Source organism: Triticum urartu, chromosome 7A (genome assembly GCF_056163025.1).
Source record: "Triticum urartu cultivar PI428250 chromosome 7A, HENAU_Tu73, whole genome shotgun sequence".
Taxonomy (NCBI): Eukaryota; Viridiplantae; Streptophyta; class Magnoliopsida; order Poales; family Poaceae; genus Triticum; species Triticum urartu.
In genome coordinates this window covers 34,356,993-34,367,241 of record NC_141879.1, presented here as the reverse complement: position 1 = coordinate 34,367,241, position 10,249 = coordinate 34,356,993, and the positions used below count along the sequence as shown (strand labels likewise).

Here is a 10,249-nt window from a genome sequence, read left to right as displayed (position 1 = left end):
TAGTCGTCCAATATATCGATCTTTACGTCTCGACCATTTCGAGACTCCTCGTCATGTCCCCGATCTCATCCGGGACTCTGAACTCCTTCAGTACATCAAAACATATAGACTCATAATATAACTGTCATCGTAGCGTTAAGCGTGCGGACCCTACAGGTTCGAGAACTATGTAGACATGACCGAGGCACGTCTCCTGTCAATAACCAATAGCGGAACCTGGATGCTCATATTGGCTCCTACATATTCTACGATGATCTTTATCGGTCAGACTGCATAACAACATACGTTGTTCCCTTTGTCATCGGTATGTTACTTGCCCGAGATTCGATCGTCGGCATCTCAATACCTAGTTCAATCTCGTTACCGGCAAGTCTCTTTACTCGTTCCGTAATACATCATCCCGCAACTAACTCATTAGTTGCAATGCTTGCAAGGCTTAGGTGATGTGCATTACCGAGAGGGCCCAGAGATACCTCTCCGACAATCGGAGTGACAAATCCTAATCTCGAAATACGCCAACCCAACAAGTACCTTCGGAGACACCTGTAGAGCACCTTTATAATCACCCAGTTACTTGTGACGTTTGGTAGCACACAAAGCGTTCCTCCGGTAAACGGGAGTTGCATAATCTCATAGTCATAGGAACATGTATAAGTCATGAAGAAAGCAATAGCAACAAACTAAACGATCAAGTGCTAAGCTAACGGAATGGGTCAAGTCAATCACATCCTTCTCCTAATGATGTGATCCCGTTAATCAAATGACAACTCATGTCTATGGTTAGGAAACATAACCATCTTTGATCAACGAGCTAGTCAAGTAGAGGCATACTAGTGACACTCTGTTTGTCTATGTATTCACACATGTATTATGTTTCCGGTTAATACAATTCTAGCATGAATAATAAATATTTATCATGATATAAGGAAATAAATAATAACTTTATTATTGCCTCTAGGGCATATTTCCTTCACGGTTGAGGTGCCAGGTGAGTTGCTCTCTGCATTTTATTTTCTGTTTTTCTTTTTCTATTTTTCTGCAACTTTAGAGCTTTATTAGAAATACTAAAACTAACTCAAAAATCATGAAACTTCTCATGCCCACTATTTGGAATATATCCAACAGTAAACATTTCAGTTTATGATTATTTGGACACTTAAAATATTATATACACTACACCACAACACTTAATTGGGAGCAATTAACTGCCGGGAGAAATAGTAGAACAAGGGCAAAATATCTGCGGGGAATCTAGTTACTGCCAGCAGAAATACTTAAGGGTAGTAAAACTGCCGGGGGAAGTTGAGTACCAAGGGCATGTGCACTGCCGAAAATGTTGTCCACGTTTCAAGGCATCAAATCTGCCGGCACAATTAAACCCTGGCCCACTATCTGTCGGGCTGTCCATGGCGCGAGACCAAAAACAATTGGGCCCAAACGTGTGGTGGCGCGGGAACGCGCGATAGACTGAAAACTTAAAAAAAAGATTATTTTTTTCGCTCAAAAGACCTAGCCGCCGTCCCCAACCAGTTCTTCCCCAAATCGAACCCTCGAGAGCCCTCCTCCTCCACCGACGCCGCCGCCGCCGACACTCCCTCTGCCCTCGACCGCGCCCTCCACCACCGACCCCTCTGCCCTCGAACGCGCCCTCCACCATCGACTCCCTCCGCTGACCTGTGCGACCCCCACCCATATCGATGACGCCGCTGCGTAGAGGTCAACCTCGCCTCCCTCCACACGCCTCTGGTTTCGCTCCCTTCGGCACCGCCACAAGGGCTGGTCAACGGGGCCGGTGCGTCGAGGTCGACGTCGCCTTTCTCCCCACCACGTCTCCCACCACCCTGACGACGAGTGCGGTGTCTGCTCCCCACTACGCTAGTACAACATGGTGCTCAGATCTGTCATGGAGGAAGCGCGATGCAGGTGTGCTTTTTCTATACAAAGAAGCTCTCCTTTTCTGCTCGATGAAAACTCACAAGATGCTTCGCCTTATCTTCTCCTTGCTGCACATTTTCCCTACCTTCCACTGAGTCACTACTTGGCTCCAAGTCTTTCTTATTGCTACTTATTTTTTATTTTGCTACTAAATTGATGCAGGTGCTACCAGTGAAAGGATTGGGGATTGGTTCTAGCAGTTGTAGGTTTGTTTGGAATTCATAATGCTCATAATTTGCAAAGGCTATCAGCCAGGTTATTGTACACGTACTCTTGTATTTCATTTTCTTATCTTAATAAGTTAATATGCATGTATATGTGCCTATGATTTGTAAAATGTAATGTTCTTCTATCCATCCAATTTTAGCGATGTGGACGGGTCTTTGTTTATTCAGGTTCAGACATTGCACAACTGAAGGCAAGTGTTTCACAGCTTGAGAAAGTTTACTCACTAATGGCTGACTGTATACAACTCTAGAAAGTTTCTTGTGCTAGCATCTACAAGAACTAAATTATAGACATGAGTGCTGATTTGATATTGAAAATTGCTCTACAAAATTAACTACTTTTACTTCCCTGATTTATCATCTATCGAATTGTTTCATAGCAGTTCAGTGGTGCCCTATCTGAATTCTCAACCTGCATGAAACATTGCACTGGGCAGAAAATAATTGTAGAAAGGAATGTCGTAAGTGGCTGGCACTGCCATCAGGCTATCACACACTGCACTAAATTGGGCTTGTTGGACCATGCAGGGCATCTGCACCAGATAATAGAAGCCCTGCAAGGGCCAACACGGCTATGGTTTGCTTGTGAGGAGGGGTTGATTTCTTGAGTTGCAGCCTGAATGATATGTATCTTATGATACAGAGGAAAGAAAAACAATATGTTTCTTACCTTGTTGGTTGGTTGTCTACACGCACATTTCCTATGAACCATGCCTTAATAATCGAGCCGCCACTGTAATCTCACATCGTGATCAGTCCTCACTTGATGAAGTAGCATACCAACAAGTTAGTTAATTTTCTGAAGTTCCTGGAATAATTTTTTGACGCTGCCTGCTTCGGTACACTTTATTCTTAACCATTGGTTGATCTAAGCTCTTTTTTTACAAGAACACGTCGATGCATAGCATTAAACGCTTGCCGAAAAGAGTCCACAGCTCCTTGCACTCAAGCATTATATTGTCTGACCTCCTAAGGGTCGTTGAGGAGTTGGCATATAATAGCAGCGACACAAATGATTAAAAGGTATTCCTTTCACATGTAGGAAAAATAATCTCTATATGCTATACTGATCTGGATAGGTATTGCTTTTTACAGGAAAATAAATGCCAAACAATCCACATTTCCGCTTGTATTTTCTATACTGGTTATCACTTTCGCATTCGAAAAAAAGGATATATGCTTACCTCATGTATTGACATTTTGTATATACCTATACCTATTTCAGATCGATGTTTCAGTAAATGTCAGAGGATGTTACATTAAAGTGGAAGATGAGGTATGTGCTTACCTCACGTATTTAACTTTCTTATCACTGGGATTTGCTTCTAAAAAAACATTGTCTTTGTTGTAGCTATTGCAGGTTGGGGTATTGCTTGAGATGAATTGTTTCTATTGGGAGAAAAATATGGTACTCCCTCCTTCCATCTATATAGGGCCTAATGCGGTTTTTAAGACCGTCTTTGACTATTGACAAGATTAATAGTATATGACATGCACAATGTGAAAATTATATCATTGAAAGCTCCTTTCACACACGAATTTAACGGTGTGCTTTGTGTAAGTTGCATGTCATATATTATTGCTCTAATATTTGGTCAAAGTTAACCTCGAAAAACGCATTAGGCCCTATATAGATGGAAGGAGGGAGTAAGTCATATCTTTGGGTGCTTTTCTGAATTCATGGATATCAGAATGAGATTGTTCTCATATAGAAAGGACTGCCTGATTTGCTTCATAAAAGTAATAATGGAACTGACATCCATTCTATGATAGTTGACCTCGATAATTGATATTTAAAGGAGATATTATGCTTATTCTACCTGGAATTCTGATTTCTTCTGCTAGTGTTTCTTTATCTTGGGCATCGAGGGTCTGGAGTGTGTTCATGCTGCACATCGGCGCATCGTGTGATTATCATGCGTTCTTCAATGGGGTCGGACCTCAACAGGAGTATGCAACTATGAGCCGTGATGAGTGCCCGTCTACTACGCCCACGGCATGCCGTATTGAGCGAGCCGTTGCTTCCTTCTTTTCTTTTCCTTTTTGATCGAAGTTCACCGCCTACAACGCCCACGATATGGCATGTTGACCATGCCCTTGCCGCTGTTTTTTCCCTTTGTGAATGAACATAGTTGCCACTGCTTTTTTCTATGGGACGCTGCTCTTTTATTTCCTGGATAACCACGGACGCCGCTGTTTTGTTGTCACGCAAGCACAGTTAAAAATGATCTCTTTTTATCTACCGAACTAATCAAGAGTTCCAGTCCAGGACATCATACATCAAAATTGGTGTGGGTCCGCCTTTCTAATGGTCGTAATTTACTCATTAATGGAGGGTCCACCAAACTAACGGTCCGATGTGTCTGATTAATGTGAGAATTTCTAGTAAATCCTCTATTCTTGATCCCTATTTTCCTTTTAGTATATAATAGATAGATACCATTGCATATTAGCGTGGGTGAGGTGTGGGCGGCTGTTTATCTTGGTAGTTAAGTCTTGGATTTAGTATTTTTCTTTCGATACATGCTTGTTGCTATTTCAGAACATTGAAACTTCATTTAGAATTTTGTTTCCTATGTGCTTCATGCAAATGAAACTGCAGTAAAGATACAAACTATGCTTGTCCTGAATGTGCATAGCCTTTTTATGCATACAATTAGTGGAACCTTTTACATGTCCAGTGTGCGCATGTGTCCAGGAACTAAGCTTTTGCATGTCCTGTGTATTCTAAAGCTTAGTCTTTTGTTATTGGTCAAGTACTTGAAACAGTGTCTTGGTTTGCCAGTCGTAGAATCATTTATGAATAGCATAGGTGTTGCCTTCACTTGTATTCCTACGCATAGTCCAATACTTCTTTTTCCTTGATCTAATGCTCCTTTTTCGTTAAGACAAGCAAAATGGAATCACATCCTGGATTATCTCTATGGTCCTACATCATCTTTCATAGACTAATTAAGTTATAACCGGCTTGCATTGTTTAGGAGAAATGTACCTTTCCATGTGTAGAGTGGTTAGACCTGGCATTACTGTTCAATATTTTGTACTCAACAGGAATCTTGCTATAGATATACACTGGAAGTCTAAAATCAATACTAGTAGAAACAGGTGTTCTGTCAACGACGCATCTATTTTGTTGCATGTCTCGGGCCACTCAATTTGTGATTAAATAGGTGTTTTTGCATATATGTTTGCCAACTGATTGACCATGTAAGACTGGAAACAGCACCATCTTTGTGACATCTAACTTGTTCTATTTTTTTTTTTGCAGAAAGTGCTAGTACATTGTATAAGAACATTGACACATGTGACTGGGAGCCCAAAAGACTAGTAACACTAGTAGAAAACGGAGCTTTAAAACCGGTTCGTAAGGGCCTTTAGTGCCGGTTCCATAACCGGCACTAATTGGTGGGCACTAAAGCCCCCCCCCCCCTTTAGTACCGGTTCGGCACGAACCGGCGCTAAAGTGCCACCACGTGGCGTGAGCTCGCGCCCTGGTATGGGGGACCTTTAGTACTGGTTGGTACTAAAGGTTTTTTTTTAATTTTTTTTGAAAGTTTTGAAAATTTATTTTTATTTTTATTTTTTCGATTTTAAATTTTTCTGAATTATTTGGTGATTTAGTCTCTAATCACCTCTCTTAACTGCTCAAGTGTGGATCATTCATTCCAAATCATCTAACTTCCTGACCGGTCACCCATCCCTCTCACTACTCTAGCCTGAGCATGCTTAACTTTCGGGTTCTATTTTCCTTCGTTTCCAAGTCTGCATTTGTTGTTTTCCTGACAATAGTAAGATGCCAATCCTATTAACCCTCATGAGTTTAGCTTAACCATGAAGTCACACATTTCACTGTTTGAGTTTGCAACTATTATTCTAAAAAACAGTAATTATTTAGTAACACTAATATTTCTTGAATAAGTTTGACCATAGTTTGATCAGATTTGACCAAAATTCAAAAAATTGAAATAATTATTTAGTAACACTAATATTCTTGAATAATTATGTAGTAACATTAATACTTCTTGAATAAGTAGTTTGACTAGATTCAACAAATTTTTTTAAAAAAACTTAAATTTGACCATATTTTTTTTTCCTTTTGGAATTTGAGGATTCTAAAAAATTGCAAATAGGCCGTAGGTGGTCTCCATCGGATGCGGATTTTCGTGCTGAATTTTTTGATATATTATACATTTTTTTCCCACATTGTATGCAAAAGTTATAGCCGTTTTACATTTTTCCTACACTTTTTGCAAAACATGTCCAAATTTAAGTTTTTAAATTTTCCTAACTAGTAGATGTAGTAATATAACTACCTCTCGAAGGATTTTATTTTTTGAAGTTTTATCATTTTCTTTTCATTTTTTCAGAACTAAAATGGCGACAAGGGGGGGGGGGTGTTTGAAAATTGCCCTATAGTGCCGGTTTGTGTCACAAACCGGTACTATAGGTCAGACCCCTTTAGTACCGGTTCGTGGCACAAACCGGTACTAAAGGTTAGCCCTTTAGTACCGGTTTGTGACACGAATCGGTACTAAAGGTGATCGTGGGGCCCCGGCCTGACGCCAGCCTGCCATCACCCCTTTAGTATCGGTTTGTGGCACGAACCGGTACTAAAGGTTCAACACGAACCGGCATTAATGCATAGTCGTTCGAACCGGCACTAATGATACCATTAGTGCCGGCTCAAATTCAAACCGGCACTAATGTGCTTCACGTTTGACCCTTTTTCTACTAGTGTAAGAATGTTGTAAACCACTTCAACATAACACCAAACATTTTGGTTTCTATACTACTGTCATGTTTGTGCTAGAAAAATGTTTGAGTTTTGCTGTTTTCCATGGGATGAAACTATTTCATATCTTGAACTACATTCTTTGTGTGTTTATACCAAAATACAAGATCCTATGATGTCAAAAATTCATACAAGTTGTGGATGTCACTTCCTTTAATCACTTCCTATTTTATCTTATGTGCAGTTTTCTGGACGGTGTTCTATGGAATCTTCACATACAGGAAACTAAAATTTATATCATAGGTAATCATATGATGTAATTGTGGTGAACTAGATGTGCTTAATTTATGTGTCAATGCATGAAACTGCTGACATTTTTTATTTTCCTATTAAATTGAATATTCAGTTGATGCCTTGAAAGGAAATTTGATTAGAAATTCTCTTGATGTTGTAGACGTATGTCTTATAAAACAGGAATGGTGTACTCAATAGACTCTTTTGAGTGTTGTAAATCAATGTAATGCAGATAATGTTTTATTATACATGTATTTTTCAATTTTTCTTACTGTCTAGGTTGGAAATGTTCCTGAAGACGGGTTAAGATACCTTGCCGTAACCATATGCTCTGAACTCACCTAGAAGACCTTGCAAGCTTTACTCTTTGTGCTTTTTCCATTCTGTACAACTTGGACGTCTTGAAACTGCAGATACTAAATTATTATGTAATTCTTCACATGTAATCAGTGAATTGCATATATATTGTAACCTTGTAAATGTTTGATGAACAGAATTTATTTCAATGGATGCCTTCTGGTTTATTTTAATGGATGCCTCGTCAGTGTGTATCTAAATGTAAAATAAATGAAGAAATGCAATACTAAAGTGTAATAATAATATAGATTGGGGTATATGGTACCAGTGGCATATTATCTGCCGGGAAAACAATTAACTGCCGGGAGAACAAGTCTGCCGGCAGAATAGAAACTGCCGGGAGAAATTGGAACATGACGGCATACAAACTGCCGGGAGATCTTTATCTGCCGGGAATTATAATCCCCGGCAGCCGTTCTTGTGGCAGTTCTATCTGCCGGGAGAAAACCATTTCCGGCAGTTTGCCTGCCATTCTAAATGCCCATACAAATAGAGTATGATTTAATTCAGTGACCCTATGATGTCCTAGAAATATGTGCCGGGAGAAAACTTCTCCCGACAGTTCTATCTGCCGGGAGAAAACTTCTCCCGACAGTTTTCCTGTCCTTGCATTAGTGTTGTGGTGTAGTGATAGCATTTAAATGCCCAGATGCAAATAGAGTATGATTTAATTCAGTAACCCTATGATGTCCTAGAAATATGTGCATCATTTTTGTCAGAGGTTCCAGACTAAGGCAAAGATGATGAACATTTTAGAAGGGCATTTCAGGTTCATTGAAAAAGATTTTAGTAATCCCTAGTTGGATTAAGGCGGGTGCTGGGGGTTTTCTGTCATCCCCATTTCATATTCATTTGAATTTAAACATGATGCACACATGAAGCTAGCCTAATGCATTGCCAGAAGCTAGGGATGTGACAGTGATCATAATGACATTTCGTGTGCATCATCCTTTGAGTCACCTTGTGATTTTTTTCGGTTTTTTCCTTTGATTGATCCAAAGAGTTAACACAATCCTTTATAATGCATGTCATAAATCCCTTTTTTTAACCAACGGGGCTGCCTGATTACTCTAACCTTCTTAATGATTGGCTTAATTATGCATAAACCGGTGAAAATAGTGTGTAAGCTAGCAAGATGGGACTATTTAATGGGTCAACAAATATGAAAATATTGATTATAGGATTATTACACGCTGCCTTGACGGGCCTTGGGTATATATCACTGCACACGCGACAGCTACAGCTGCTATGCATGCCCGTGCCACGACCACACCCTATTTTGCATGCTCGCGGTGTACTACAGCTGATTTGTTCGCCGAAAAGACCTGAACTCGACCGCATGCTTGTGCCACAGGAAAAATCATCTTATCTTTCAAAATGAACCAGGCGCCCTTATAAATCACAGGCCAGTGAATCCCAGTGTCCTTATTTTTGTTTCTTTGTCTAATTTACACACACGCGGCTGCTCGGGTCAAAAGGCACCAGGCGCCCTTTATAAACAAGGCCACACTCTTAGCGAACTGTTTGGCAACCTGAGACGCCACACAGGAAACCAAGGATTGAATCCTTGCGGGGTCCCCTTTGTTTTTTTCTCTGTTTATTATTAATAATTCGAACACACACGTGGCTGACTTAGGAGAAATCATAAGAGGATGAAAAAACATGGATAAAAAATGGCGCGTGCTAGGCGCCATCCGCCTGTAGCGAGCCAGGCTGCAGCCGGCTTCATAGCCGTCAGATGGGGACGTGTGTATCCGTTGATCGATTTGTCTTGTAGGCCTCACACGTCCGCTCCTTTACCAACTGTGCACGCACACTCTTAGCGAACTGTTTGGCAACCTGAGACGCCACACAGGAAACCAAGGATCGAATCCTTGCGGGGTCCCCTTTGTTTTTTTCTCTGTTTATTATTAATAATTCGAACACACACGTGGCTGACTTAGGAGAAATCATAAGAGGATGAAAAAACATGGATAAAAAATGGCGCGTGCTAGGCGCCATCCGCCTGTAGCGAGCCAGGCTGCAGCCGGCTTCATAGCCGTTAGATGGGGACGTGTGTATCCGTTGATCGATTTGTCTTGTAAGCCTCACACGTCCGCTCCTTTGTTTTTTTCTCTATTTATTATTAATAATTCGAACACACACGTGGCTGACTTAGGAGAAATCATAAGAGGATGAAAAAACATGGATAAAAAATGGCGCGTGCTAGGCGCCATCCGCCTGTAGCGAGCCAGGCTGCAGCCGGCTTCATAGCCGTTAGATGGGGACGTGTGTATCCGTTGATCGATTTGTCTTGTAAGCCTCACACGTCCGCTCCTTTGTTTTTTTCTCTGTTTATTATTAATAATTCGAACACACACGTGGCTGACTTAGGAGAAATCATAAGAGGATGAGAAAACATGGATAAAAAATGGCGCGTGCTAGGCGCCATCCGCCTGTAGCGAGCCAGGCTGCAGCCGGCTTCATAGCCGTTAGATGGGGACGTGTGTATCCGTTGATCGATTTGTCTTGTAAGCCTCACACGTCCGCTCCTTTGTTTTTTCTCTGTTTATTATTAATAATTCGAACACACACGTGGCTGACTTAGGAGAAATCATAAGAGGATGAAAAAACATGGATAAAAAATGGCGCGTGCTAGGCGCCATCCGCCTGTAGCGAGCCAGGCTGCAGCCGGCTTCATAGCCGTCAGATGGGGACGTGTGTA

General features: G+C 41.0%; 1 long non-coding RNA gene across 5 annotated transcripts; it reads left to right on the top strand.

Annotated features, from left to right (window-relative positions):
- The first annotated feature begins 1,496 nt into the window (after positions 1 to 1,496).
- Positions 1,497 to 7,694, top strand: LOC125522227 (uncharacterized). Of its 5 annotated transcripts, none has more exons than XR_007289698.2 (6): positions 1,498 to 1,923; positions 2,098 to 3,185; positions 3,388 to 3,438; positions 3,514 to 3,570; positions 5,431 to 7,197; positions 7,468 to 7,694. It is a non-coding gene; the product is annotated as an uncharacterized LOC125522227 (long non-coding RNA). The 5 variants fall into 5 exon arrangements; XR_007289699.2 differs by having other exon boundaries at positions 1,501 to 1,923; positions 7,139 to 7,197; XR_015610946.1 differs by having other exon boundaries at positions 1,497 to 1,923; positions 3,514 to 7,197.
- The last annotated feature ends 2,555 nt before the right edge of the window (positions 7,695 to 10,249 follow it).